Raw genomic sequence first — 25293 nt, 5'->3', positions numbered from 1 at the left:
TGTGAGACTTACCGAGTTTCCTGCGAGGTCGTCTCCGGCGTGCCTCGGTAGCGCAGTAGGCAGCGCGTAAGTCTCATAATCTTAAGGTCGTGAGTTCGATCCTCACCCGGGGCATTCAATTTTCTGCACATCATGACTGCATTAAGGGCGTTGCTGTTGCTAGGAAACGAACTTAACTGTTGTCCGTTATCCACACGGAGTCCACGCCTCAGCGTCAAAATGTTTACTTCCAATTATGACGACGTAACAACTTTGATATTTCTCCTCCGTGTTACAAGCAAAATGCGATGCACACAGCAATGGACAGTCAATTTTGAACTGTGCGCCATGCCGGTCTGTAGGCGCGGATATGATCGCAAGCAGAGAACAGCACTGAGTCCAGATTCAGCACAAAATACAATAAGAGACGGAGTAAATCTCACCGCTGTAGAGCAAGTCCTGTGTGGTCTAGTGGCTAGGATACCTGGCTTTCACTCAACAGGTCCGGCTTCGATTCCCGGTACCGGAACGGAACTATTTGCGCACACAACGCTCCATGTTTTGGTCTTCGAACTGTCGTTGGTCGCCCTTCTTCCTTGGCTTCAACCGAACGCAATCGGGGAAAGCAGGCACGTGATGCAGTTACTGTCAGCACCGGAATAAAGAGAGAAGAGGCACTGGTCCGCTGTTGGGCTGCTACCAGCGTCAGTGAGTAGTCGGTGCAGTCGCCAGTAGCGCCAGAAGCCTACACACACCTTCCACTTAATCACGTTGCTTGAAACCGCTCCAACCACAACATGCGAAAGCCCGGATAGCTCAGTCGGTAGAGCATTAGGCTTTTAACCTAAGGGTCCAGGGTTCGAGTCCCTGTCCGCGCGAAGATTTTAACGCTTCCATAATGGCTCGTCTCGTAGCGATAGTAGCCCTGTCGTAATCAGTGCACGGTTTTACGTTTCCTGTCGGCATTCTGCGCAGACGCAACCGGTCGGGTTTTTCACGATTCGAGGGGCACCTGTTGGACAAGCAGTCGTGGCCGAGTGGTTAAGGCGTCTGACTAGAAATCAGATTCCCTCTGGGAGCGTAGGTTCGAGTCCTACCGACTGCGTCCGATTTTTCTTTTCTTGTTTTGGAAGAAGAAGCAGAAAATATCGCGTTTTGGTACCTCGCCACACCTCACCTCTCACAGCCGTTTATAGTGCCTGTCCTTTAGATAAGGGCGATTTCCAAGCGTCAGCTTTCGCGTCAGCCGAGCAAAGTCGGGACAAGTCGGGACATACTACAGGATGGTGCAACGACGAAAAAAAAAAAAACCTTAATTTAACAGCAGGAGCCCACATAATGATACGGAAAAGTTAGCGCCACTTGCGGTGGCCGGGAATCGTACCCGGATCAACTGCTTGGAAGGCAACTATGCTCAACAGTACAACACCACCGCACTGCCGCTGCTCGCAACGCCGCGCTGCGTCGGCTTCCCGCCCGCCGACGGCGGCCCACGGCTATAGGAGCTGCAGGCGCATTACGAGGTAGGAGGGTGCATCCACACGCATTCGGGCAGCGCCTCCAAGCACGCTACGTCTTTGGGCAAGACTCGTCGCCGCTGACGCAAGGTTACTCACACGATAGTGATGAACGGTCGTTTTAAGGCAGTGTAGTGGGGGACTTCGCGAGTTTAGCCCCTTTTTCGACGTCGCTGGGTGGCAATCCCAGTTTCCCTGCCGACAGCTGCTTGGAAAGCACGGGTAGCTTGTCGAGCATCTGTAGTTGAGTGGTTTGTGACTCAGTAGTGCAGTAGGCAGCGCCTAAGTCTCATAATCTTAAGGTATGCCGGCACGATTCCCGGTCGATGCATTATTTTGCTCTTGTGGCAACAATGCTGCCGCGCGGATTGCTCGCTTGAGATGGGTCAGCCTCAGGACCTTATAGCTGTATAGCTGCGGCTGCAGTTTAATCTAGAGAGTCGGGACAGCACGTGTAGCAAGACAACAGATTCTTCAGAAAGCGCAAACTGTCTATCTCTAATATGTGAGACTTACCGAGTTTCCTGCGAGGTCGTCTCCGGCGTGCCTCGGTAGCGCAGTAGGCAGCGCGTAAGTCTCATAATCTTAAGGTCGTGAGTTCGATCCTCACCTGGGGCATTCAATTTTCTGCACATCATGACTGCATTAAGGGCGTTGCTGTTGCTAGGAAACGAACTTAACTGTTGTCCGTTATCCACACGGAGTCCACGCCTCAGCGTCAAAATGTTTACTTCCAATTATGACGACGTAACAACTTTGATATTTCTCCTCCGTGTTACAAGCAAAATGCGATGCACACAGCAATGGACAGTCAATTTTGAACTGTGCGCCATGCCGGTCTGTAGGCGCGGATATGATCGCAAGCAGAGAACAGCACTGAGTCCAGATTCAGCACAAAATACAATAAGAGACGGAGTAAATCTCACCGCTGTAGAGCAAGTCCTGTGTGGTCTAGTGGCTAGGATACCTGGCTTTCACTCAACAGGTCCGGCTTCGATTCCCGGTACCGGAACGGAACTATTTGCGCACACAACGCTCCATGTTTTGGTCTTCGAACTGTCGTTGGTCGCCCTTCTTCCTTGGCTTCAACCGAACGCAATCGGGGAAAGCAGGCACGTGATGCAGTTACTGTCAGCACCGGAATAAAGGGAGAAGAGGCACTGGTCCGCTGTTGGGCTGCTACCAGCGTCAGTGAGTAGTCGGTGCAGTCGCCAGTAGCGCCAGAAGCCTACACACACCTTCCACTTAATCACGTTGCTTGAAACCGCTCCAACCACAACAAGCGAAAGCCCGGATAGCTCAGTCGGTAGAGCATTAGGCTTTTAACCTAAGGGTCCAGGGTTCGAGTCCCTGTCCGCGCGAAGATTTTAACGCTTCCATAATGGCTCGTCTCGTAGCGATAGTAGCCCTGTCGTAATCAGTGCACGGTTTTACGTTTCCTGTCGGCATTCTGCGCAGACGCAACCGGTCGGGTTTTTCACGATTCGAGGGGCACCTGTTGGACAAGCAGTCGTGGCCGAGTGGTTAAGGCGTCTGACTAGAAATCAGATTCCCTCTGGGAGCGTAGGTTCGAGTCCTACCGACTGCGTCCGATTTTTCTTTTCTTGTTTTGGAAGAAGAAGCAGAAAATATCGCGTTTTGGTACCTCGCCACACCTCACCTCTCACAGCCGTTTATAGTGCCTGTCCTTTAGATAAGGGCGATTTCCAAGCGTCAGCTTTCGCGTCAGCCGAGCAAAGTCGGGACAAGTCGGGACATACTACAGGATGGTGCAACGACGAAAAAAAAAAAAAACCTTAATTTAACAGCAGGAGCCCACATAATGATACGGAAAAGTTAGCGCCACTTGCGGTGGCCGGGAATCGTACCCGGATCAACTGCTTGGAAGGCAACTATGCTCAACAGTACAACACCACCGCACTGCCGCTGCTCGCAACGCCGCGCTGTGTCGGCTTCCCGCCCGCCGACGGCGGCCCACGGCTATAGGAGCTGCAGGCGCATTACGAGGTAGGAGGGTGCATCCACACGCATTCGGGCAGCGCCTCCAAGCACGCTACGTCTTTGGGCAAGACTCGTCGCCGCTGACGCAAGGTTACTCACACGATAGTGATGAACGGTCGTTTTAAGGCAGTGTAGTGGGGGACTTCGCGAGTTTAGCCCCTTTTTCGACGTCGCTGGGTGGCAATCCCAGTTTCCCTGCCGACAGCTGCTTGGAAAGCACGGGTAGCTTGTCGAGCATCTGTAGTTGAGTGGTTTGTGACTCAGTAGTGCAGTAGGCAGCGCCTAAGTCTCATAATCTTAAGGTATGCCGGCACGATTCCCGGTCGATGCATTATTTTGCTCTTGTGGCAACAATGCTGCCGCGCGGATTGCTCGCTTGAGATGGGTCAGCCTCAGGACCTTATAGCTGTATAGCTGCGGCTGCAGTTTAATCTAGAGAGTCGGGACAGCACGTGTAGCAAGACAACAGATTCTTCAGAAAGCGCAAACTGTCTATCTCTAATATGTGAGACTTACCGAGTTTCCTGCGAGGTCGTCTCCGGCGTGCCTCGGTAGCGCAGTAGGCAGCGCGTAAGTCTCATAATCTTAAGGTCGTGAGTTCGATCCTCACCCGGGGCATTCAATTTTCTGCACATCATGACTGCATTAAGGGCGTTGCTGTTGCTAGGAAACGAACTTAACTGTTGTCCGTTATCCACACGGAGTCCACGCCTCAGCGTCAAAATGTTTACTTCCAATTATGACGACGTAACAACTTTGATATTTCTCCTCCGTGTTACAAGCAAAATGCGATGCACACAGCAATGGACAGTCAATTTTGAACTGTGCGCCATGCCGGTCTGTAGGCGCGGATATGATCGCAAGCAGAGAACAGCACTGAGTCCAGATTCAGCACAAAATACAATAAGAGACGGAGTAAATCTCACCGCTGTAGAGCAAGTCCTGTGTGGTCTAGTGGCTAGGATACCTGGCTTTCACTCAACAGGTCCGGCTTCGATTCCCGGTACCGGAACGGAACTATTTGCGCACACAACGCTCCATGTTTTGGTCTTCGAACTGTCGTTGGTCGCCCTTCTTCCTTGGCTTCAACCGAACGCAATCGGGGAAAGCAGGCACGTGATGCAGTTACTGTCAGCACCGGAATAAAGGGAGAAGAGGCACTGGTCCGCTGTTGGGCTGCTACCAGCGTCAGTGAGTAGTCGGTGCAGTCGCCAGTAGCGCCAGAAGCCTACACACACCTTCCACTTAATCACGTTGCTTGAAACCGCTCCAACCACAACAAGCGAAAGCCCGGATAGCTCAGTCGGTAGAGCATTAGGCTTTTAACCTAAGGGTCCAGGGTTCGAGTCCCTGTCCGCGCGAAGATTTTAACGCTTCCATAATGGCTCGTCTCGTAGCGATAGTAGCCCTGTCGTAATCAGTGCACGGTTTTACGTTTCCTGTCGGCATTCTGCGCAGACGCAACCGGTCGGGTTTTTCACGATTCGAGGGGCACCTGTTGGACAAGCAGTCGTGGCCGAGTGGTTAAGGCGTCTGACTAGAAATCAGATTCCCTCTGGGAGCGTAGGTTCGAGTCCTACCGACTGCGTCCGATTTTTCTTTTCTTGTTTTGGAAGAAGAAGCAGAAAATATCGCGTTTTGGTACCTCGCCACACCTCACCTCTCACAGCCGTTTATAGTGCCTGTCCTTTAGATAAGGGCGATTTCCAAGCGTCAGCTTTCGCGTCAGCCGAGCAAAGTCGGGACAAGTCGGGACATACTACAGGATGGTGCAACGACGAAAAAAAAAAAAAAACCTTAATTTAACAGCAGGAGCCCACATAATGATACGGAAAAGTTAGCGCCACTTGCGGTGGCCGGGAATCGTACCCGGATCAACTGCTTGGAAGGCAACTATGCTCAACAGTACAACACCACCGCACTGCCGCTGCTCGCAACGCCGCGCTGTGTCGGCTTCCCGCCCGCCGACGGCGGCCCACGGCTATAGGAGCTGCAGGCGCATTACGAGGTAGGAGGGTGCATCCACACGCATTCGGGCAGCGCCTCCAAGCACGCTACGTCTTTGGGCAAGACTCGTCGCCGCTGACGCAAGGTTACTCACACGATAGTGATGAACGGTCGTTTTAAGGCAGTGTAGTGGGGGACTTCGCGAGTTTAGCCCCTTTTTCGACGTCGCTGGGTGGCAATCCCAGTTTCCCTGCCGACAGCTGCTTGGAAAGCACGGGTAGCTTGTCGAGCATCTGTAGTTGAGTGGTTTGTGACTCAGTAGTGCAGTAGGCAGCGCCTAAGTCTCATAATCTTAAGGTATGCCGGCACGATTCCCGGTCGATGCATTATTTTGCTCTTGTGGCAACAATGCTGCCGCGCGGATTGCTCGCTTGAGATGGGTCAGCCTCAGGACCTTATAGCTGTATAGCTGCGGCTGCAGTTTAATCTAGAGAGTCGGGACAGCACGTGTAGCAAGACAACAGATTCTTCAGAAAGCGCAAACTGTCTATCTCTAATATGTGAGACTTACCGAGTTTCCTGCGAGGTCGTCTCCGGCGTGCCTCGGTAGCGCAGTAGGCAGCGCGTAAGTCTCATAATCTTAAGGTCGTGAGTTCGATCCTCACCCGGGGCATTCAATTTTCTGCACATCATGACTGCATTAAGGGCGTTGCTGTTGCTAGGAAACGAACTTAACTGTTGTCCGTTATCCACACGGAGTCCACGCCTCAGCGTCAAAATGTTTACTTCCAATTATGACGACGTAACAACTTTGATATTTCTCCTCCGTGTTACAAGCAAAATGCGATGCACACAGCAATGGACAGTCAATTTTGAACTGTGCGCCATGCCGGTCTGTAGGCGCGGATATGATCGCAAGCAGAGAACAGCACTGAGTCCAGATTCAGCACAAAATACAATAAGAGACGGAGTAAATCTCACCGCTGTAGAGCAAGTCCTGTGTGGTCTAGTGGCTAGGATACCTGGCTTTCACTCAACAGGTCCGGCTTCGATTCCCGGTACCGGAACGGAACTATTTGCGCACACAACGCTCCATGTTTTGGTCTTCGAACTGTCGTTGGTCGCCCTTCTTCCTTGGCTTCAACCGAACGCAATCGGGGAAAGCAGGCACGTGATGCAGTTACTGTCAGCACCGGAATAAAGGGAGAAGAGGCACTGGTCCGCTGTTGGGCTGCTACCAGCGTCAGTGAGTAGTCGGTGCAGTCGCCAGTAGCGCCAGAAGCCTACACACACCTTCCACTTAATCACGTTGCTTGAAACCGCTCCAACCACAACAAGCGAAAGCCCGGATAGCTCAGTCGGTAGAGCATTAGGCTTTTAACCTAAGGGTCCAGGGTTCGAGTCCCTGTCCGCGCGAAGATTTTAACGCTTCCATAATGGCTCGTCTCGTAGCGATAGTAGCCCTGTCGTAATCAGTGCACGGTTTTACGTTTCCTGTCGGCATTCTGCGCAGACGCAACCGGTCGGGTTTTTCACGATTCGAGGGGCACCTGTTGGACAAGCAGTCGTGGCCGAGTGGTTAAGGCGTCTGACTAGAAATCAGATTCCCTCTGGGAGCGTAGGTTCGAGTCCTACCGACTGCGTCCGATTTTTCTTTTCTTGTTTTGGAAGAAGAAGCAGAAAATATCGCGTTTTGGTACCTCGCCACACCTCACCTCTCACAGCCGTTTATAGTGCCTGTCCTTTAGATAAGGGCGATTTCCAAGCGTCAGCTTTCGCGTCAGCCGAGCAAAGTCGGGACAAGTCGGGACATACTACACGATGGTGCAACGACGAAAAAAAAAAAAAAACCTTAATTTAACAGCAGGAGCCCACATAATGATACGGAAAAGTTAGCGCCACTTGCGGTGGCCGGGAATCGTACCCGGATCAACTGCTTGGAAGGCAACTATGCTCAACAGTACAACACCACCGCACTGCCGCTGCTCGCAACGCCGCGCTGTGTCGGCTTCCCGCCCGCCGACGGCGGCCCACGGCTATAGGAGCTGCAGGCGCATTACGAGGTAGGAGGGTGCATCCACACGCATTCGGGCAGCGCCTCCAAGCACGCTACGTCTTTGGGCAAGACTCGTCGCCGCTGACGCAAGGTTACTCACACGATAGTGATGAACGGTCGTTTTAAGGCAGTGTAGTGGGGGACTTCGCGAGTTTAGCCCCTTTTTCGACGTCGCTGGGTGGCAATCCCAGTTTCCCTGCCGACAGCTGCTTGGAAAGCACGGGTAGCTTGTCGAGCATCTGTAGTTGAGTGGTTTGTGACTCAGTAGTGCAGTAGGCAGCGCCTAAGTCTCATAATCTTAAGGTATGCCGGCACGATTCCCGGTCGATGCATTATTTTGCTCTTGTGGCAACAATGCTGCCGCGCGGATTGCTCGCTTGAGATGGGTCAGCCTCAGGACCTTATAGCTGTATAGCTGCGGCTGCAGTTTAATCTAGAGAGTCGGGACAGCACGTGTAGCAAGACAACAGATTCTTCAGAAAGCGCAAACTGTCTATCTCTAATATGTGAGACTTACCGAGTTTCCTGCGAGGTCGTCTCCGGCGTGGCTCGGTAGCGCAGTAGGCAGCGCGTAAGTCTCATAATCTTAAGGTCGTGAGTTCGATCCTCACCCGGGGCATTCAATTTTCTGCACATCATGACTGCATTAAGGGCGTTGCTGTTGCTAGGAAACGAACTTAACTGTTGTCCGTTATCCACACGGAGTCCACGCCTCAGCGTCAAAATGTTTACTTCCAATTATGACGACGTAACAACTTTGATATTTCTCCTCCGTGTTACAAGCAAAATGCGATGCACACAGCAATGGACAGTCAATTTTGAACTGTGCGCCATGCCGGTCTGTAGGCGCGGATATGATCGCAAGCAGAGAACAGCACTGAGTCCAGATTCAGCACAAAATACAATAAGAGACGGAGTAAATCTCACCGCTGTAGAGCAAGTCCTGTGTGGTCTAGTGGCTAGGATACCTGGCTTTCACTCAACAGGTCCGGCTTCGATTCCCGGTACCGGAACGGAACTATTTGCGCACACAACGCTCCATGTTTTGGTCTTCGAACTGTCGTTGGTCGCCCTTCTTCCTTGGCTTCAACCGAACGCAATCGGGGAAAGCAGGCACGTGATGCAGTTACTGTCAGCACCGGAATAAAGGGAGAAGAGGCACTGGTCCGCTGTTGGGCTGCTACCAGCGTCAGTGAGTAGTCGGTGCAGTCGCCAGTAGCGCCAGAAGCCTACACACACCTTCCACTTAATCACGTTGCTTGAAACCGCTCCAACCACAACAAGCGAAAGCCCGGATAGCTCAGTCGGTAGAGCATTAGGCTTTTAACCTAAGGGTCCAGGGTTCGAGTCCCTGTCCGCGCGAAGATTTTAACGCTTCCATAATGGCTCGTCTCGTAGCGATAGTAGCCCTGTCGTAATCAGTGCACGGTTTTACGTTTCCTGTCGGCATTCTGCGCAGACGCAACCGGTCGGGTTTTTCACGATTCGAGGGGCACCTGTTGGACAAGCAGTCGTGGCCGAGTGGTTAAGGCGTCTGACTAGAAATCAGATTCCCTCTGGGAGCGTAGGTTCGAGTCCTACCGACTGCGTCCGATTTTTCTTTTCTTGTTTTGGAAGAAGAAGCAGAAAATATCGCGTTTTGGTACCTCGCCACACCTCACCTCTCACAGCCGTTTATAGTGCCTGTCCTTTAGATAAGGGCGATTTCCAAGCGTCAGCTTTCGCGTCAGCCGAGCAAAGTCGGGACAAGTCGGGACATACTACAGGATGGTGCAACGACGAAAAAAAAAAAAACCTTAATTTAACAGCAGGAGCCCACATAATGATACGGAAAAGTTAGCGCCACTTGCGGTGGCCGGGAATCGTACCCGGATCAACTGCTTGGAAGGCAACTATGCTCAACAGTACAACACCACCGCACTGCCGCTGCTCGCAACGCCGCGCTGTGTCGGCTTCCCGCCCGCCGACGGCGGCCCACGGCTATAGGAGCTGCAGGCGCATTACGAGGTAGGAGGGTGCATCCACACGCATTCGGGCAGCGCCTCCAAGCACGCTACGTCTTTGGGCAAGACTCGTCGCCGCTGACGCAAGGTTACTCACACGATAGTGATGAACGGTCGTTTTAAGGCAGTGTAGTGGGGGACTTCGCGAGTTTAGCCCCTTTTTCGACGTCGCTGGGTGGCAATCCCAGTTTCCCTGCCGACAGCTGCTTGGAAAGCACGGGTAGCTTGTCGAGCATCTGTAGTTGAGTGGTTTGTGACTCAGTAGTGCAGTAGGCAGCGCCTAAGTCTCATAATCTTAAGGTATGCCGGCACGATTCCCGGTCGATGCATTATTTTGCTCTTGTGGCAACAATGCTGCCGCGCGGATTGCTCGCTTGAGATGGGTCAGCCTCAGGACCTTATAGCTGTATAGCTGCGGCTGCAGTTTAATCTAGAGAGTCGGGACAGCACGTGTAGCAAGACAACAGATTCTTCAGAAAGCGCAAACTGTCTATCTCTAATATGTGAGACTTACCGAGTTTCCTGCGAGGTCGTCTCCGGCGTGCCTCGGTAGCGCAGTAGGCAGCGCGTAAGTCTCATAATCTTAAGGTCGTGAGTTCGATCCTCACCCGGGGCATTCAATTTTCTGCACATCATGACTGCATTAAGGGCGTTGCTGTTGCTAGGAAACGAACTTAACTGTTGTCCGTTATCCACACGGAGTCCACGCCTCAGCGTCAAAATGTTTACTTCCAATTATGACGACGTAACAACTTTGATATTTCTCCTCCGTGTTACAAGCAAAATGCGATGCACACAGCAATGGACAGTCAATTTTGAACTGTGCGCCATGCCGGTCTGTAGGCGCGGATATGATCGCAAGCAGAGAACAGCACTGAGTCCAGATTCAGCACAAAATACAATAAGAGACGGAGTAAATCTCACCGCTGTAGAGCAAGTCCTGTGTGGTCTAGTGGCTAGGATACCTGGCTTTCACTCAACAGGTCCGGCTTCGATTCCCGGTACCGGAACGGAACTATTTGCGCACACAACGCTCCATGTTTTGGTCTTCGAACTGTCGTTGGTCGCCCTTCTTCCTTGGCTTCAACCGAACGCAATCGGGGAAAGCAGGCACGTGATGCAGTTACTGTCAGCACCGGAATAAAGGGAGAAGAGGCACTGGTCCGCTGTTGGGCTGCTACCAGCGTCAGTGAGTAGTCGGTGCAGTCGCCAGTAGCGCCAGAAGCCTACACACACCTTCCACTTAATCACGTTGCTTGAAACCGCTCCAACCACAACAAGCGAAAGCCCGGATAGCTCAGTCGGTTGAGCATTAGGCTTTTAACCTAAGGGTCCAGGGTTCGAGTCCCTGTCCGCGCGAAGATTTTAACGCTTCCATAATGGCTCGTCTCGTAGCGATAGTAGCCCTGTCGTAATCAGTGCACGGTTTTACGTTTCCTGTCGGCATTCTGCGCAGACGCAACCGGTCGGGTTTTTCACGATTCGAGGGGCACCTGTTGGACAAGCAGTCGTGGCCGAGTGGTTAAGGCGTCTGACTAGAAATCAGATTCCCTCTGGGAGCGTAGGTTCGAGTCCTACCGACTGCGTCCGATTTTTCTTTTCTTGTTTTGGAAGAAGAAGCAGAAAATATCGCGTTTTGGTACCTCGCCACACCTCACCTCTCACAGCCGTTTATAGTGCCTGTCCTTTAGATAAGGGCGATTTCCAAGCGTCAGCTTTCGCGTCAGCCGAGCAAAGTCGGGACAAGTCGGGACATACTACAGGATGGTGCAACGACGAAAAAAAAAAAAAACCTTAATTTAACAGCAGGAGCCCACATAATGATACGGAAAAGTTAGCGCCACTTGCGGTGGCCGGGAATCGTACCCGGATCAACTGCTTGGAAGGCAACTATGCTCAACAGTACAACACCACCGCACTGCCGCTGCTCGCAACGCCGCGCTGTGTCGGCTTCCCGCCCGCCGACGGCGGCCCACGGCTATAGGAGCTGCAGGCGCATTACGAGGTAGGAGGGTGCATCCACACGCATTCGGGCAGCGCCTCCAAGCACGCTACGTCTTTGGGCAAGACTCGTCGCCGCTGACGCAAGGTTACTCACACGATAGTGATGAACGGTCGTTTTAAGGCAGTGTAGTGGGGGACTTCGCGAGTTTAGCCCCTTTTTCGACGTCGCTGGGTGGCAATCCCAGTTTCCCTGCCGACAGCTGCTTGGAAAGCACGGGTAGCTTGTCGAGCATCTGTAGTTGAGTGGTTTGTGACTCAGTAGTGCAGTAGGCAGCGCCTAAGTCTCATAATCTTAAGGTATGCCGGCACGATTCCCGGTCGATGCATTATTTTGCTCTTGTGGCAACAATGCTGCCGCGCGGATTGCTCGCTTGAGATGGGTCAGCCTCAGGACCTTATAGCTGTATAGCTGCGGCTGCAGTTTAATCTAGAGAGTCGGGACAGCACGTGTAGCAAGACAACAGATTCTTCAGAAAGCGCAAACTGTCTATCTCTAATATGTGAGACTTACCGAGTTTCCTGCGAGGTCGTCTCCGGCGTGCCTCGGTAGCGCAGTAGGCAGCGCGTAAGTCTCATAATCTTAAGGTCGTGAGTTCGATCCTCACCCGGGGCATTCAATTTTCTGCACATCATGACTGCATTAAGGGCGTTGCTGTTGCTAGGAAACGAACTTAACTGTTGTCCGTTATCCACACGGAGTCCACGCCTCAGCGTCAAAATGTTTACTTCCAATTATGACGACGTAACAACTTTGATATTTCTCCTCCGTGTTACAAGCAAAATGCGATGCACACAGCAATGGACAGTCAATTTTGAACTGTGCGCCATGCCGGTCTGTAGGCGCGGATATGATCGCAAGCAGAGAACAGCACTGAGTCCAGATTCAGCACAAAATACAATAAGAGACGGAGTAAATCTCACCGCTGTAGAGCAAGTCCTGTGTGGTCTAGTGGCTAGGATACCTGGCTTTCACTCAACAGGTCCGGCTTCGATTCCCGGTACCGGAACGGAACTATTTGCGCACACAACGCTCCATGTTTTGGTCTTCGAACTGTCGTTGGTCGCCCTTCTTCCTTGGCTTCAACCGAACGCAATCGGGGAAAGCAGGCACGTGATGCAGTTACTGTCAGCACCGGAATAAAGGGAGAAGAGGCACTGGTCCGCTGTTGGGCTGCTACCAGCGTCAGTGAGTAGTCGGTGCAGTCGCCAGTAGCGCCAGAAGCCTACACACACCTTCCACTTAATCACGTTGCTTGAAACCGCTCCAACCACAACAAGCGAAAGCCCGGATAGCTCAGTCGGTAGAGCATTAGGCTTTTAACCTAAGGGTCCAGGGTTCGAGTCCCTGTCCGCGCGAAGATTTTAACGCTTCCATAATGGCTCGTCTCGTAGCGATAGTAGCCCTGTCGTAATCAGTGCACGGTTTTACGTTTCCTGTCGGCATTCTGCGCAGACGCAACCGGTCGGGTTTTTCACGATTCGAGGGGCACCTGTTGGACAAGCAGTCGTGGCCGAGTGGTTAAGGCGTCTGACTAGAAATCAGATTCCCTCTGGGAGCGTAGGTTCGAGTCCTACCGACTGCGTCCGATTTTTCTTTTCTTGTTTTGGAAGAAGAAGCAGAAAATATCGCGTTTTGGTACCTCGCCACACCTCACCTCTCACAGCCGTTTATAGTGCCTGTCCTTTAGATAAGGGCGATTTCCAAGCGTCAGCTTTCGCGTCAGCCGAGCAAAGTCGGGACAAGTCGGGACATACTACAGGATGGTGCAACGACGAAAAAAAAAAAAAAACCTTAATTTAACAGCAGGAGCCCACATAATGATACGGAAAAGTTAGCGCCACTTGCGGTGGCCGGGAATCGTACCCGGATCAACTGCTTGGAAGGCAACTATGCTCAACAGTACAACACCACCGCACTGCCGCTGCTCGCAACGCCGCGCTGTGTCGGCTTCCCGCCCGCCGACGGCGGCCCACGGCTATAGGAGCTGCAGGCGCATTACGAGGTAGGAGGGTGCATCCACACGCATTCGGGCAGCGCCTCCAAGCACGCTACGTCTTTGGGCAAGACTCGTCGCCGCTGACGCAAGGTTACTCACACGATAGTGATGAACGGTCGTTTTAAGGCAGTGTAGTGGGGGACTTCGCGAGTTTAGCCCCTTTTTCGACGTCGCTGGGTGGCAATCCCAGTTTCCCTGCCGACAGCTGCTTGGAAAGCACGGGTAGCTTGTCGAGCATCTGTAGTTGAGTGGTTTGTGACTCAGTAGTGCAGTAGGCAGCGCCTAAGTCTCATAATCTTAAGGTATGCCGGCACGATTCCCGGTCGATGCATTATTTTGCTCTTGTGGCAACAATGCTGCCGCGCGGATTGCTCGCTTGAGATGGGTCAGCCTCAGGACCTTATAGCTGTATAGCTGCGGCTGCAGTTTAATCTAGAGAGTCGGGACAGCACGTGTAGCAAGACAACAGATTCTTCAGAAAGCGCAAACTGTCTATCTCTAATATGTGAGACTTACCGAGTTTCCTGCGAGGTCGTCTCCGGCGTGCCTCGGTAGCGCAGTAGGCAGCGCGTAAGTCTCATGATCTTAAGGTCGTGAGTTCGATCCTCACCCGGGGCATTCAATTTTCTGCACATCATGACTGCATTAAGGGCGTTGCTGTTGCTAGGAAACGAACTTAACTGTTGTCCGTTATCCACACGGAGTCCACGCCTCAGCGTCAAAATGTTTACTTCCAATTATGACGACGTAACAACTTTGATATTTCTCCTCCGTGTTACAAGCAAAATGCGATGCACACAGCAATGGACAGTCAATTTTGAACTGTGCGCCATGCCGGTCTGTAGGCGCGGATATGATCGCAAGCAGAGAACAGCACTGAGTCCAGATTCAGCACAAAATACAATAAGAGACGGAGTAAATCTCACCGCTGTAGAGCAAGTCCTGTGTGGTCTAGTGGCTAGGATACCTGGCTTTCACTCAACAGGTCCGGCTTCGATTCCCGGTACCGGAACGGAACTATTTGCGCACACAACGCTCCATGTTTTGGTCTTCGAACTGTCGTTGGTCGCCCTTCTTCCTTGGCTTCAACCGAACGCAATCGGGGAAAGCAGGCACGTGATGCAGTTACTGTCAGCACCGGAATAAAGGGAGAAGAGGCACTGGTCCGCTGTTGGGCTGCTACCAGCGTCAGTGAGTAGTCGGTGCAGTCGCCAGTAGCGCCAGAAGCCTACACACACCTTCCACTTAATCACGTTGCTTGAAACCGCTCCAACCACAACAAGCGAAAGCCCGGATAGCTCAGTCGGTAGAGCATTAGGCTTTTAACCTAAGGGTCCAGGGTTCGAGTCCCTGTCCGCGCGAAGATTTTAACGCTTCCATAATGGCTCGTCTCGTAGCGATAGTAGCCCTGTCGTAATCAGTGCACGGTTTTACGTTTCCTGTCGGCATTCTGCGCAGACGCAACCGGTAGGGTTTTTCACGATTCGAGGGGCACCTGTTGGACAAGCAGTCGTGGCCGAGTGGTTAAGGCGTCTGACTAGAAATCAGATTCCCTCTGGGAGCGTAGGTTCGAGTCCTACCGACTGCGTCGGATTTTTCTTTTCTTGTTTTGGAAGAAGAAGCAGAAAATATCGCGTTTTGGTACCTCGCCACACCTCACCTCTCACAGCCGTTTATAGTGCCTGTCCTTTAGATAAGGGCGATTTCCAAGCGTCAGCTTTCGCGTCAGCCGAGCAAAGTCGGGACAAGTCGGGACATACTACAGGATGGTGCAACGACGAAAAAAAAAAAAACCTTAATTTAACAGCAGGAGCCCACATAATGATACGGAAAAGTTAGCGCCACTTGCGGTGGCCGGGAATCGTACCCGGATCAACTGCTTGGAAGGCAACTATGCTCAACAGTACAACACCACCGCACTGCCGCTGCTCGCAACGCCGCGCTGTGTCGGCTTCCCGCCCGCCGACGGCGGCCCACGGCTATAGGAGCTGCAGGCGCATTACGAGGTAGGAGGGTGCATCCACACGCATTCGGGCAGCGCCTCCAAGCACGCTACGTCTTTGGGCAAGACTCGTCGCCGCTGACGCAAGGTTACTCACACGATAGTGATGAACGGTCGTTTTAAGGCAGTGTAGTGGGGGACTTCGCGAGTTTAGCCCCTTTTTCGACGTCGCTGGGTGGCAATCCCAGTTTCCCTGCCGACAGCTGCTTGGAAAGCACGGGTAGCTTGTCGAGCATCTGTAGTTGAGTGGTTTGTGACTCAGTAGTGCAGTAGGCAGCGCCTAAGTCTCATAATCTTAAGGTATGCCGGCACGATTCCCGGTCGATGCATTATTTTGCTCTTGTGGCAACAATGCTGCCGCGCGGATTGCTCGCTTGAGATGGGTCAGCCTCAGGACCTTATAGCTGTATAGCTGCGGCTGCAGTTTAATCTAGAGAGTCGGGACAGCACGTGTAGCAAGACAACAGATTCTTCAGAAAGCGCAAACTGTCTATCTCTAATATGTGAGACTTACCGAGTTTCCTGCGAGGTCGTCTCCGGCGTGCCTCGGTAGCGCAGTAGGCAGCGCGTAAGTCTCATAATCTTAAGGTCGTGAGTTCGATCCTCACCCGGGGCATTCAATTTTCTGCACATCATGACTGCATTAAGGGCGTTGCTGTTGCTAGGAAACGAACTTAACTGTTGTCCGTTATCCACACGGAGTCCACGCCTCAGCGTCAAAATGTTTACTTCCAATTATGACGACGTAACAACTTTGATATTTCTCCTCCGTGTTACAAGCAAAATGCGATGCACACAGCAATGGACAGTCAATTTTGAACTGTGCGCCATGCCGGTCTGTAGGCGCGGATATGATCGCAAGCAGAGAACAGCACTGAGTCCAGATTCAGCACAAAATACAATAAGAGACGGAGTAAATCTCACCGCTGTAGAGCAAGTCCTGTGTGGTCTAGTGGCTAGGATACCTGGCTTTCACTCAACAGGTCCGGCTTCGATTCCCGGTACCGGAACGGAACTATTTGCGCACACAACGCTCCATGTTTTGGTCTTCGAACTGTCGTTGGTCGCCCTTCTTCCTTGGCTTCAACCGAACGCAATCGGGGAAAGCAGGCACGTGATGCAGTTACTGTCAGCACCGGAATAAAGGGAGAAGAGGCACTGGTCCGCTGTTGGGCTGCTACCAGCGTCAGTGAGTAGTCGGTGCAGTCGCCAGTAGCGCCAGAAGCCTACACACACCTTCCACTTAATCACGTTGCTTGAAACCGCTCCAACCACAACAAGCGAAAGCCCGGATAGCTCAGTCGGTAGAGCATTAGGCTTTTAACCTAAGGGTCCAGGGTTCGAGTCCCTGTCCGCGCGAAGATTTTAACGCTTCCATAATGGCTCGTCTCGTAGCGATAGTAGCCCTGTCGTAATCAGTGCACGGTTTTACGTTTCCTGTCGGCATTCTGCGCAGACGCAACCGGTCGGGTTTTTCACGATTCGAGGGGCACCTGTTGGACAAGCAGTCGTGGCCGAGTGGTTAAGGCGTCTGACTAGAAATCAGATTCCCTCTGGGAGCGTAGGTTCGAGTCCTACCGACTGCGTCCGATTTTTCTTTTCTTGTTTTGGAAGAAGAAGCAGAAAATATCGCGTTTTGGTACCTCGCCACACCTCACCTCTCACAGCCGTTTATAGTGCCTGTCCTTTAGATAAGGGCGATTTCCAAGCGTCAGCTTTCGCGTCAGCCGAGCAAAGTCGAGACAAGTCGGGACATACTACAGGATGGTGCAACGACGAAAAAAAAAAAAAACCTTAATTTAACAGCAGGAGCCCACATAATGATACGGAAAAGTTAGCGCCACTTGCGGTGGCCGGGAATCGTACCCGGATCAACTGCTTGGAAGGCAACTATGCTCAACAGTACAACACCACCGCACTGCCGCTGCTCGCAACGCCGCGCTGTGTCGGCTTCCCGCCCGCCGACGGCGGCCCACGGCTATAGGAGCTGCAGGCGCATTACGAGGTAGGAGGGTGCATCCACACGCATTCGGGCAGCGCCTCCAAGCACGCTACGTCTTTGGGCAAGACTCGTCGCCGCTGACGCAAGGTTACTCACACGATAGTGATGAACGGTCGTTTTAAGGCAGTGTAGTGGGGGACTTCGCGAGTTTAGCCCCTTTTTCGACGTCGCTGGGTGGCAATCCCAGTTTCCCTGCCGACAGCTGCTTGGAAAGCACGGGTAGCTTGTCGAGCATCTGTAGTTGAGTGGTTTGTGACTCAGTAGTGCAGTAGGCAGCGCCTAAGTCTCATAATCTTAAGGTATGCCGGCACGATTCCCGGTCGATGCATTATTTTGCTCTTGTGGCAACAATGCTGCCGCGCGGATTGCTCGCTTGAGATGGGTCAGCCTCAGGACCTTATAGCTGTATAGCTGCGGCTGCAGTTTAATCTAGAGAGTCGGGACAGCACGTGTAGCAAGACAACAGATTCTTCAGAAAGCGCAAACTGTCTATCTCTAATATGTGAGACTTACCGAGTTTCCTGCGAGGTCGTCTCCGGCGTGCCTCGGTAGCGCAGTAGGCAGCGCGTAAGTCTCATGATCTTAAGGTCGTGAGTTCGATCCTCACCCGGGGCATTCAATTTTCTGCACATCATGACTGCATTAAGGGCGTTGCTGTTGCTAGGAAACGAACTTAACTGTTGTCCGTTATCCACACGGAGTCCACGCCTCAGCGTCAAAATGTTTACTTCCAATTATGACGACGTAACAACTTTGATTTTTCTCCTCCGTGTTACAAGCAAAATGCGATGCACACAGCAATGGACAGTCAATTTTGAACTGTGCGCCATGCCGGTCTGTAGGCGCGGATATGATCGCAAGCAGAGAACAGCACTGAGTCCAGATTCAGCACAAAATACAATAAGAGACGGAGTAAATCTCACCGCTGTAGAGCAAGTCCTGTGTGGTCTAGTGGCTAGGATACCTGGCTTTCACTCAACAGGTCCGGCTTCGATTCCCGGTACCGGAACGGAACTATTTGCGCACACAACGCTCCATGTTTTGGTCTTCGAACTGTCGTTGGTCGCCCTTCTTCCTTGGCTTCAACCGAACGCAATCGGGGAAAGCAGGCACGTGATGCAGTTACTGTCAGCACCGGAATAAAGGGAGAAGAGGCACTGGTCCGCTGTTGGGCTGCTACCAGCGTCAGTGAGTAGTCGGTGCAGTCGCCAGTAGCGCCAGAAGCCTACACACACCTTCCACTTAATCACGTTGCTTGAAACCGCTCCAACCACAACAAGCGAAAGCCCGGATAGCTCAGTCGGTAGAGCATTAGGCTTTTAACCTAAGGGTCCAGGGTTCGAGTCCCTGTCCGCGCGAAGATTTTAACGCTTCCATAATGGCTCGTCTCGTAGCGATAGTAGCCCTGTCGTAATCAGTGCACGGTTTTACGTTTCCTGTCGGCATTCTGCGCAGACGCAACCGGTCGGGTTTTTCACGATTCGAGGGGCACCTGTTGGACAAGCAGTCGTGGCCGAGTGGTTAAGGCGTCTGACTAGAAATCAGATTCCCTCTGGGAGCGTAGGTTCGAGTCCTACCGACTGCGTCCGATTTTTCTTTTCTTGTTTTGGAAGAAGAAGCAGAAAATATCGCGTTTTGGTACCTCGCCACACCTCACCTCTCACAGCCGTTTATAGTGCCTGTCCTTTAGATAAGGGCGATTTCCAAGCGTCAGCTTTCGCGTCAGCCGAGCAAAGTCGGGACAAGTCGGGACATACTACAGGATGGTGCAACGACGAAAAAAAAAAAAAAACTTAATTTAACAGCAGGAGCCCACATAATGATACGGAAAAGTTAGCGCCACTTGCGGTGGCCGGGAATCGTACCCGGATCAACTGCTTGGAAGGCAACTATGCTCAACAGTACAACACCACCGCACTGCCGCTGCTCGCAACGCCGCGCTGTGTCGGCTTCCCGCCCGCCGACGGCGGCCCACGGCTATAGGAGCTGCAGGCGCATTACGAGGTAGGAGGGTGCATCCACACGCATTCGGGCAGCGCCTCCAAGCACGCTACGTCTTTGGGCAAGACTCGTCGCCGCTGACGCAAGGTTACTCACACGATAGTGATGAACGGTCGTTTTAAGGCAGTGTAGTGGGGGACTTCGCGAGTTTAGCCCCTTTTTCGACGTCGCTGGGTGGCAATCCCAGTTTCCCTGCCGACAGCTGCTTGGAAAGCACGGGTAGCTTGTCGAGCATCTGTAGTTGAGTGGTTTGTGACTCAGTAGTGCAGTAGGCAGCGCCTAAGTCTCATAATCTTAAGGTATGCCGGCACGATTCCCGGTCGATGCATTATTTTGCTCTTGTGGCAACAATGCTGCCGCGCGGATTGCTCGCTTGAGATGGGTCAGCCTCAGGACCTTATAGCTGTATAGCTGCGGCTGCAGTTTAATCTAGAGAGTCGGGACAGCACGTGTAGCAAGACAACAGATTCTTCAGAAAGCGCAAACTGTCTATCTCTAATATGTGAGACTTACCGAGTTTCCTGCGAGGTCGTCTCCGGCGTGCCTCGGTAGCGCAGTAGGCAGCGCGTAAGTCTCATGATCTTAAGGTCGTGAGTTCGATCCTCACCCGGGGCATTCAATTTTCTGCACATCATGACTGCATTAAGGGCGTTGCTGTTGCTAGGAAACGAACTTAACTGTTGTCCGTTATCCACACGGAGTCCACGCCTCAGCGTCAAAATGTTTACTTCCAATTATGACGACGTAACAACTTTGATATTTCTCCTCCGTGTTACAAGCAAAATGCGATGCACACAGCAATGGACAGTCAATTTTGAACTGTGCGCCATGCCGGTCTGTAGGCGCGGATATGATCGCAAGCAGAGAACAGCACTGAGTCCAGATTCAGCACAAAATACAATAAGAGACGGAGTAAATCTCACCGCTGTAGAGCAAGTCCTGTGTGGTCTAGTGGCTAGGATACCTGGCTTTCACTCAACAGGTCCGGCTTCGATTCCCGGTACCGGAACGGAACTATTTGCGCACACAACGCTCCATGTTTTGGTCTTCGAACTGTCGTTGGTCGCCCTTCTTCCTTGGCTTCAACCGAACGCAATCGGGGAAAGCAGGCACGTGATGCAGTTACTGTCAGCACCGGAATAAAGGGAGAAGAGGCACTGGTCCGCTGTTGGGCTGCTACCAGCGTCAGTGAGTAGTCGGTGCAGTCGCCAGTAGCGCCAGAAGCCTACACACACCTTCCACTTAATCACGTTGCTTGAAACCGCTCCAACCACAACAAGCGAAAGCCCGGATAGCTCAGTCGGTAGAGCATTAGGCTTTTAACCTAAGGGTCCAGGGTTCGAGTCCCTGTCCGCGCGAAGATTTTAACGCTTCCATAATGGCTCGTCTCGTAGCGATAGTAGCCCTGTCGTAATCAGTGCACGGTTTTACGTTTCCTGTCGGCATTCTGCGCAGACGCAACCGGTCGGGTTTTTCACGATTCGAGGGGCACCTGTTGGACAAGCAGTCGTGGCCGAGTGGTTAAGGCGTCTGACTAGAAATCAGATTCCCTCTGGGAGCGTAGGTTCGAGTCCTACCGACTGCGTCCGATTTTTCTTTTCTTGTTTTGGAAGAAGAAGCAGAAAATATCGCGTTTTGGTACCTCGCCACACCTCACCTCTCACATCCGTTTATAGTGCCTGTCCTTTAGATAATGGCGATTTCCAAGCGTCAGCTTTCGCGTCAGCCGAGCAAAGTCGGGACAAGTCGGGACATACTACACGATGGTGCAACGACGAAAAAAAAAAAAAAACCTTAATTTAACAGCAGGAGCCCACATAATGATACGGAAAAGTTAGCGCCACTTGCGGTGGCCGGGAATCGTACCCGGATCAACTGCTTGGAAGGCAACTATGCTCAACAGTACAACACCACCGCACTGCCGCTGCTCGCAACGCCGCGCTGTGTCGGCTTCCCGCCCGCCGACGGCGGCCCACGGCTATAGGAGCTGCAGGCGCATTACGAGGTAGGAGGGTGCATCCACACGCATTCGGGCAGCGCCTCCAAGCACGCTACGTCTTTGGGCAAGACTCGTCGCCGCTGACGCAAGGTTACTCACACGATAGTGATGAACGGTCGTTTTAAGGCAGTGTAGTGGGGGACTTCGCGAGTTTAGCCCCTTTTTCGACGTCGCTGGGTGGCAATCCCAGTTTCCCTGCCGACAGCTGCTTGGAAAGCACGGGTAGCTTGTCGAGCATCTGTAGTTGAGTGGTTTGTGACTCAGTAGTGCAGTAGGCAGCGCCTAAGTCTCATAATCTTAAGGTATGCCGGCACGATTCCCGGTCGATGCATTATTTTGCTCTTGTGGCAACAATGCTGCCGCGCGGATTGCTCGCTTGAGATGGGTCAGCCTCAGGACCTTATAGCTGTATAGCTGCGGCTGCAGTTTAATCTAGAGAGTCGGGACAGCACGTGTAGCAAGACAACAGATTCTTCAGAAAGCGCAAACTGTCTATCTCTAATATGTGAGACTTACCGAGTTTCCTGCGAGGTCGTCTCCGGCGTGCCTCGGTAGCGCAGTAGGCAGCGCGTAAGTCTCATGATCTTAAGGTCGTGAGTTCGATCCTCACCCGGGGCATTCAATTTTCTGCACATCATGACTGCATTAAGGGCGTTGCTGTTGCTAGGAAACGAACTTAACTGTTGTCCGTTATCCACACGGAGTCCACGCCTCAGCGTCAAAATGTTTACTTCCAATTATGACGACGTAACAACTTTGATATTTCTCCTCCGTGTTACAAGCAAAATGCGATGCACACAGCAATGGACAGTCAATTTTGAACTGTGCGCCATGCCGGTCTGTAGGCGCGGATATGATCGCAAGCAGAGAACAGCACTGAGTCCAGATTCAGCACAAAATACAATAAGAGACGGAGTAAATCTCACCGCTGTAGAGCAAGTCCTGTGTGGTCTAGTGGCTAGGATACCTGGCTTTCACTCAACAGGTCCGGCTTCGATTCCCGGTACCGGAACGGAACTATTTGCGCACACAACGCTCCATGTTTTGGTCTTCGAACTGTCGTTGGTCGCCCTTCTTCCTTGGCTTCAACCGAACGCAATCGGGGAAAGCAGGCACGTGATGCAGTTACTGTCAGCACCGGAATAAAGGGAGAAGAGGCACTGGTCCGCTGTTGGGCTGCTACCAGCGTCAGTGAGTAGTCGGTGCAGTCGCCAGTAGCGCCAGAAGCCTACACACACCTTCCACTTAATCACGTTGCTTGAAACCGCTCCAACCACAACAAGCGAAAGCCCGGATAGCTCAGTCGGTTGAGCATTAGGCTTTTAACCTAAGGGTCCAGGGTTCGAGTCCCTGTCCGCGCGAAGATTTTAACGCTTCCATAATGGCTCGTCTCGTAGCGATAGTAGCCCTGTCGTAATCAGTGCACGGTTTTACGTTTCCTGTCGGCATTCTGCGCAGACGCAACCGGTCGGGTTTTTCACGATTCGAGGGGCACCTGTTGGACAAGCAGTCGTGGCCGAGTGGTTAAGGCGTCTGACTAGAAATCAGATTCCCTCTGGGAGCGTAGGTTCGAGTCCTACCGACTGCGTCGGATTTTTCTTTTCTTGTTTTGGAAGAAGAAGCGGAAAATATCGCGTTTTGGTACCTCGCCACACCTCACCTCTCACATCCGTTTATAGTGCCTGTCCTTTAGATAATGGCGATTTCCAAGCGTCAGCTTTCGCGTCAGCCGAGCAAAGTCGGGACAAGTCGGGACATACTACAGGATGGTGCAACGACGAAAAAAAAAAAAAAAAACCTTAATTTAACAGCAGGAGCCCACATAATGATACGGAAAAGTTAGCGCCACTTGCGGTGGCCGGGAATCGTACCCGGATCAACTGCTTGGAAGGCAACTATGCTCAACAGTACAACACCACCGCACTGCCGCTGCTCGCAACGCCGCGCTGTGTCGGCTTCCCGCCCGCCGACGGCGGCCCACGGCTATAGGAGCTGCAGGCGCATTACGAGGTAGGAGGGTGCATCCACACGCATTCGGGCAGCGCCTCCAAGCACGCTACGTCTTTGGGCAAGACTCGTCGCCGCTGACGCAAGGTTACTCACACGATAGTGATGAACGGTCGTTTTAAGGCAGTGTAGTGGGGGACTTCGCGAGTTTAGCCCCTTTTTCGACGTCGCTGGGTGGCAATCCCAGTTTCCCTGCCGACAGCTGCTTGGAAAGCACGGGTAGCTTGTCGAGCATCTGTAGTTGAGTGGTTTGTGACTCAGTAGTGCAGTAGGCAGCGCCTAAGTCTCATAATCTTAAGGTATGCCGGCACGATTCCCGGTCGATGCATTATTTTGCTCTTGTGGCAACAATGCTGCCGCGCGGATTGCTCGCTTGAGATGGGTCAGCCTCAGGACCTTATAGCTGTATAGCTGCGGCTGCAGTTTAATCTAGAGAGTCGGGACAGCACGTGTAGCAAGACAACAGATTCTTCAGAAAGCGCAAACTGTCTATCTCTAATATGTGAGACTTACCGAGTTTCCTGCGAGGTCGTCTCCGGCGTGCCTCGGTAGCGCAGTAGGCAGCGCGTAAGTCTCATAATCTTAAGGTCGTGAGTTCGATCCTCACCCGGGGCATTCAATTTTCTGCACATCATGACTGCATTAAGGGCGTTGCTGTTGCTAGGAAACGAACTTAACTGTTGTCCGTTATCCACACGGAGTCCACGCCTCAGCGTCAAAATGTTTACTTCCAATTATGACGACGTAACAACTTTGATATTTCTCCTCCGTGTTACAAGCAAAATGCGATGCACACAGCAATGGACAGTCAATTTTGAACTGTGTGCCATGCCGGTCTGTAGGCGCGGATATGATCGCAAGCAGAGAACAGCACTGAGTCCAGATTCAGCACAAAATACAATAAGAGACGGAGTAAATCTCACCGCTGTAGAGCAAGTCCTGTGTGGTCTAGTGGCTAGGATACCTGGCTTTCACTCAACAGGTCCGGCTTCGATTCCCGGTACCGGAACGGAACTATTTGCGCACACAACGCTCCATGTTTTGGTCTTCGAACTGTCGTTGGTCGCCCTTCTTCCTTGGCTTCAACCGAACGCAATCGGGGAAAGCAGGCACGTGATGCAGTTACTGTCAGCACCGGAATAAAGGGAGAAGAGGCACTGGTCCGCTGTTGGGCTGCTACCAGCGTCAGTGAGTAGTCGGTGCAGTCGCCAGTAGCGCCAGAAGCCTACACACACCTTCCACTTAATCACGTTGCTTGAAACCGCTCCAACCACAACAAGCGAAAGCCCGGATAGCTCAGTCGGTTGAGCATTAGGCTTTTAACCTAAGGGTCCAGGGTTCGAGTCCCTGTCCGCGCGAAGATTTTAACGCTTCCATAATGGCTCGTCTCGTAGCGATAGTAGCCCTGTCGTAATCAGTGCACGGTTTTACGTTTCCTGTCGGCATTCTGCGCAGACGCAACCGGTCGGGTTTTTCACGATTCGAGGGGCACCTGTTGGACAAGCAGTCGTGGCCGAGTGGTTAAGGCGTCTGACTAGAAATCAGATTCCCTCTGGGAGCGTAGGTTCGAGTCCTACCGACTGCGTCGGATTTTTCTTTTCTTGTTTTGGAAGAAGAAGCAGAAAATATCGCGTTTTGGTACCTCGCCACACCTCACCTCTCACATCCGTTTATAGTGCCTGTCCTTTAGATAATGGCGATTTCCAAGCGTCAGCTTTCGCGTCAGCCGAGCAAAGTCGGGACAAGTCGGGACATACTACACGATGGTGCAACGACGA

At 52.4% G+C, this 25293-nt stretch overlaps 39 non-coding genes across 39 annotated transcripts; all 39 read left to right on the top strand.

The window, feature by feature from the left end:
- The first annotated feature begins 41 nt into the window (after positions 1-41).
- On the top strand, positions 42-114 carry Trnam-cau (transfer RNA methionine (anticodon CAU)). The gene has a single exon. It is a non-coding gene; the product is annotated as a tRNA-Met (tRNA).
- Positions 115-784: 670 nt separating this feature from the next.
- Positions 785-857, top strand: Trnak-uuu (transfer RNA lysine (anticodon UUU)). The gene has a single exon. It is a non-coding gene; the product is annotated as a tRNA-Lys (tRNA).
- A 145-nt stretch (positions 858-1002) lies between these two features.
- Positions 1003-1084, top strand: Trnas-aga (transfer RNA serine (anticodon AGA)). Its single transcript has one exon. It is a non-coding gene; the product is annotated as a tRNA-Ser (tRNA).
- Positions 1085-2041: 957 nt separating this feature from the next.
- Positions 2042-2114, top strand: Trnam-cau (transfer RNA methionine (anticodon CAU)). Its single transcript has one exon. It is a non-coding gene; the product is annotated as a tRNA-Met (tRNA).
- Positions 2115-2784: 670 nt separating this feature from the next.
- On the top strand, positions 2785-2857 carry Trnak-uuu (transfer RNA lysine (anticodon UUU)). The gene has a single exon. It is a non-coding gene; the product is annotated as a tRNA-Lys (tRNA).
- Positions 2858-3002: 145 nt separating this feature from the next.
- Trnas-aga (transfer RNA serine (anticodon AGA)) lies at positions 3003-3084 on the top strand. Its single transcript has one exon. It is a non-coding gene; the product is annotated as a tRNA-Ser (tRNA).
- A 958-nt stretch (positions 3085-4042) lies between these two features.
- Positions 4043-4115, top strand: Trnam-cau (transfer RNA methionine (anticodon CAU)). The gene has a single exon. It is a non-coding gene; the product is annotated as a tRNA-Met (tRNA).
- A 670-nt stretch (positions 4116-4785) lies between these two features.
- Trnak-uuu (transfer RNA lysine (anticodon UUU)) lies at positions 4786-4858 on the top strand. Its single transcript has one exon. It is a non-coding gene; the product is annotated as a tRNA-Lys (tRNA).
- Positions 4859-5003: 145 nt separating this feature from the next.
- On the top strand, positions 5004-5085 carry Trnas-aga (transfer RNA serine (anticodon AGA)). Its single transcript has one exon. It is a non-coding gene; the product is annotated as a tRNA-Ser (tRNA).
- Positions 5086-6044: 959 nt separating this feature from the next.
- Positions 6045-6117, top strand: Trnam-cau (transfer RNA methionine (anticodon CAU)). Its single transcript has one exon. It is a non-coding gene; the product is annotated as a tRNA-Met (tRNA).
- A 670-nt stretch (positions 6118-6787) lies between these two features.
- Trnak-uuu (transfer RNA lysine (anticodon UUU)) lies at positions 6788-6860 on the top strand. The gene has a single exon. It is a non-coding gene; the product is annotated as a tRNA-Lys (tRNA).
- A 145-nt stretch (positions 6861-7005) lies between these two features.
- Trnas-aga (transfer RNA serine (anticodon AGA)) lies at positions 7006-7087 on the top strand. The gene has a single exon. It is a non-coding gene; the product is annotated as a tRNA-Ser (tRNA).
- A 959-nt stretch (positions 7088-8046) lies between these two features.
- On the top strand, positions 8047-8119 carry Trnam-cau (transfer RNA methionine (anticodon CAU)). The gene has a single exon. It is a non-coding gene; the product is annotated as a tRNA-Met (tRNA).
- A 670-nt stretch (positions 8120-8789) lies between these two features.
- Positions 8790-8862, top strand: Trnak-uuu (transfer RNA lysine (anticodon UUU)). Its single transcript has one exon. It is a non-coding gene; the product is annotated as a tRNA-Lys (tRNA).
- Positions 8863-9007: 145 nt separating this feature from the next.
- On the top strand, positions 9008-9089 carry Trnas-aga (transfer RNA serine (anticodon AGA)). The gene has a single exon. It is a non-coding gene; the product is annotated as a tRNA-Ser (tRNA).
- Positions 9090-10046: 957 nt separating this feature from the next.
- Trnam-cau (transfer RNA methionine (anticodon CAU)) lies at positions 10047-10119 on the top strand. The gene has a single exon. It is a non-coding gene; the product is annotated as a tRNA-Met (tRNA).
- A 670-nt stretch (positions 10120-10789) lies between these two features.
- Positions 10790-10862, top strand: Trnak-uuu (transfer RNA lysine (anticodon UUU)). Its single transcript has one exon. It is a non-coding gene; the product is annotated as a tRNA-Lys (tRNA).
- A 145-nt stretch (positions 10863-11007) lies between these two features.
- Positions 11008-11089, top strand: Trnas-aga (transfer RNA serine (anticodon AGA)). Its single transcript has one exon. It is a non-coding gene; the product is annotated as a tRNA-Ser (tRNA).
- Positions 11090-12047: 958 nt separating this feature from the next.
- On the top strand, positions 12048-12120 carry Trnam-cau (transfer RNA methionine (anticodon CAU)). Its single transcript has one exon. It is a non-coding gene; the product is annotated as a tRNA-Met (tRNA).
- Positions 12121-12790: 670 nt separating this feature from the next.
- On the top strand, positions 12791-12863 carry Trnak-uuu (transfer RNA lysine (anticodon UUU)). The gene has a single exon. It is a non-coding gene; the product is annotated as a tRNA-Lys (tRNA).
- A 145-nt stretch (positions 12864-13008) lies between these two features.
- On the top strand, positions 13009-13090 carry Trnas-aga (transfer RNA serine (anticodon AGA)). The gene has a single exon. It is a non-coding gene; the product is annotated as a tRNA-Ser (tRNA).
- Positions 13091-14049: 959 nt separating this feature from the next.
- Positions 14050-14122, top strand: Trnam-cau (transfer RNA methionine (anticodon CAU)). Its single transcript has one exon. It is a non-coding gene; the product is annotated as a tRNA-Met (tRNA).
- A 670-nt stretch (positions 14123-14792) lies between these two features.
- Positions 14793-14865, top strand: Trnak-uuu (transfer RNA lysine (anticodon UUU)). The gene has a single exon. It is a non-coding gene; the product is annotated as a tRNA-Lys (tRNA).
- A 145-nt stretch (positions 14866-15010) lies between these two features.
- Positions 15011-15092, top strand: Trnas-aga (transfer RNA serine (anticodon AGA)). The gene has a single exon. It is a non-coding gene; the product is annotated as a tRNA-Ser (tRNA).
- Positions 15093-16049: 957 nt separating this feature from the next.
- Trnam-cau (transfer RNA methionine (anticodon CAU)) lies at positions 16050-16122 on the top strand. Its single transcript has one exon. It is a non-coding gene; the product is annotated as a tRNA-Met (tRNA).
- Positions 16123-16792: 670 nt separating this feature from the next.
- On the top strand, positions 16793-16865 carry Trnak-uuu (transfer RNA lysine (anticodon UUU)). Its single transcript has one exon. It is a non-coding gene; the product is annotated as a tRNA-Lys (tRNA).
- A 145-nt stretch (positions 16866-17010) lies between these two features.
- On the top strand, positions 17011-17092 carry Trnas-aga (transfer RNA serine (anticodon AGA)). The gene has a single exon. It is a non-coding gene; the product is annotated as a tRNA-Ser (tRNA).
- A 958-nt stretch (positions 17093-18050) lies between these two features.
- Trnam-cau (transfer RNA methionine (anticodon CAU)) lies at positions 18051-18123 on the top strand. Its single transcript has one exon. It is a non-coding gene; the product is annotated as a tRNA-Met (tRNA).
- A 670-nt stretch (positions 18124-18793) lies between these two features.
- Trnak-uuu (transfer RNA lysine (anticodon UUU)) lies at positions 18794-18866 on the top strand. The gene has a single exon. It is a non-coding gene; the product is annotated as a tRNA-Lys (tRNA).
- Positions 18867-19011: 145 nt separating this feature from the next.
- Positions 19012-19093, top strand: Trnas-aga (transfer RNA serine (anticodon AGA)). The gene has a single exon. It is a non-coding gene; the product is annotated as a tRNA-Ser (tRNA).
- Positions 19094-20051: 958 nt separating this feature from the next.
- Positions 20052-20124, top strand: Trnam-cau (transfer RNA methionine (anticodon CAU)). Its single transcript has one exon. It is a non-coding gene; the product is annotated as a tRNA-Met (tRNA).
- Positions 20125-20794: 670 nt separating this feature from the next.
- Positions 20795-20867, top strand: Trnak-uuu (transfer RNA lysine (anticodon UUU)). The gene has a single exon. It is a non-coding gene; the product is annotated as a tRNA-Lys (tRNA).
- Positions 20868-21012: 145 nt separating this feature from the next.
- Positions 21013-21094, top strand: Trnas-aga (transfer RNA serine (anticodon AGA)). Its single transcript has one exon. It is a non-coding gene; the product is annotated as a tRNA-Ser (tRNA).
- Positions 21095-22053: 959 nt separating this feature from the next.
- Trnam-cau (transfer RNA methionine (anticodon CAU)) lies at positions 22054-22126 on the top strand. Its single transcript has one exon. It is a non-coding gene; the product is annotated as a tRNA-Met (tRNA).
- Positions 22127-22796: 670 nt separating this feature from the next.
- Trnak-uuu (transfer RNA lysine (anticodon UUU)) lies at positions 22797-22869 on the top strand. The gene has a single exon. It is a non-coding gene; the product is annotated as a tRNA-Lys (tRNA).
- A 145-nt stretch (positions 22870-23014) lies between these two features.
- Trnas-aga (transfer RNA serine (anticodon AGA)) lies at positions 23015-23096 on the top strand. The gene has a single exon. It is a non-coding gene; the product is annotated as a tRNA-Ser (tRNA).
- Positions 23097-24057: 961 nt separating this feature from the next.
- Positions 24058-24130, top strand: Trnam-cau (transfer RNA methionine (anticodon CAU)). Its single transcript has one exon. It is a non-coding gene; the product is annotated as a tRNA-Met (tRNA).
- A 670-nt stretch (positions 24131-24800) lies between these two features.
- Positions 24801-24873, top strand: Trnak-uuu (transfer RNA lysine (anticodon UUU)). The gene has a single exon. It is a non-coding gene; the product is annotated as a tRNA-Lys (tRNA).
- A 145-nt stretch (positions 24874-25018) lies between these two features.
- On the top strand, positions 25019-25100 carry Trnas-aga (transfer RNA serine (anticodon AGA)). The gene has a single exon. It is a non-coding gene; the product is annotated as a tRNA-Ser (tRNA).
- The last annotated feature ends 193 nt before the right edge of the window (positions 25101-25293 follow it).

The sequence above is a fragment of the Schistocerca gregaria genome, chromosome 3 (assembly GCF_023897955.1).
Source record: "Schistocerca gregaria isolate iqSchGreg1 chromosome 3, iqSchGreg1.2, whole genome shotgun sequence".
NCBI classification, from domain to species: Eukaryota; Metazoa; Arthropoda; class Insecta; order Orthoptera; family Acrididae; genus Schistocerca; species Schistocerca gregaria.
This window is presented reverse-complemented; position numbering and strand designations above follow the sequence as displayed.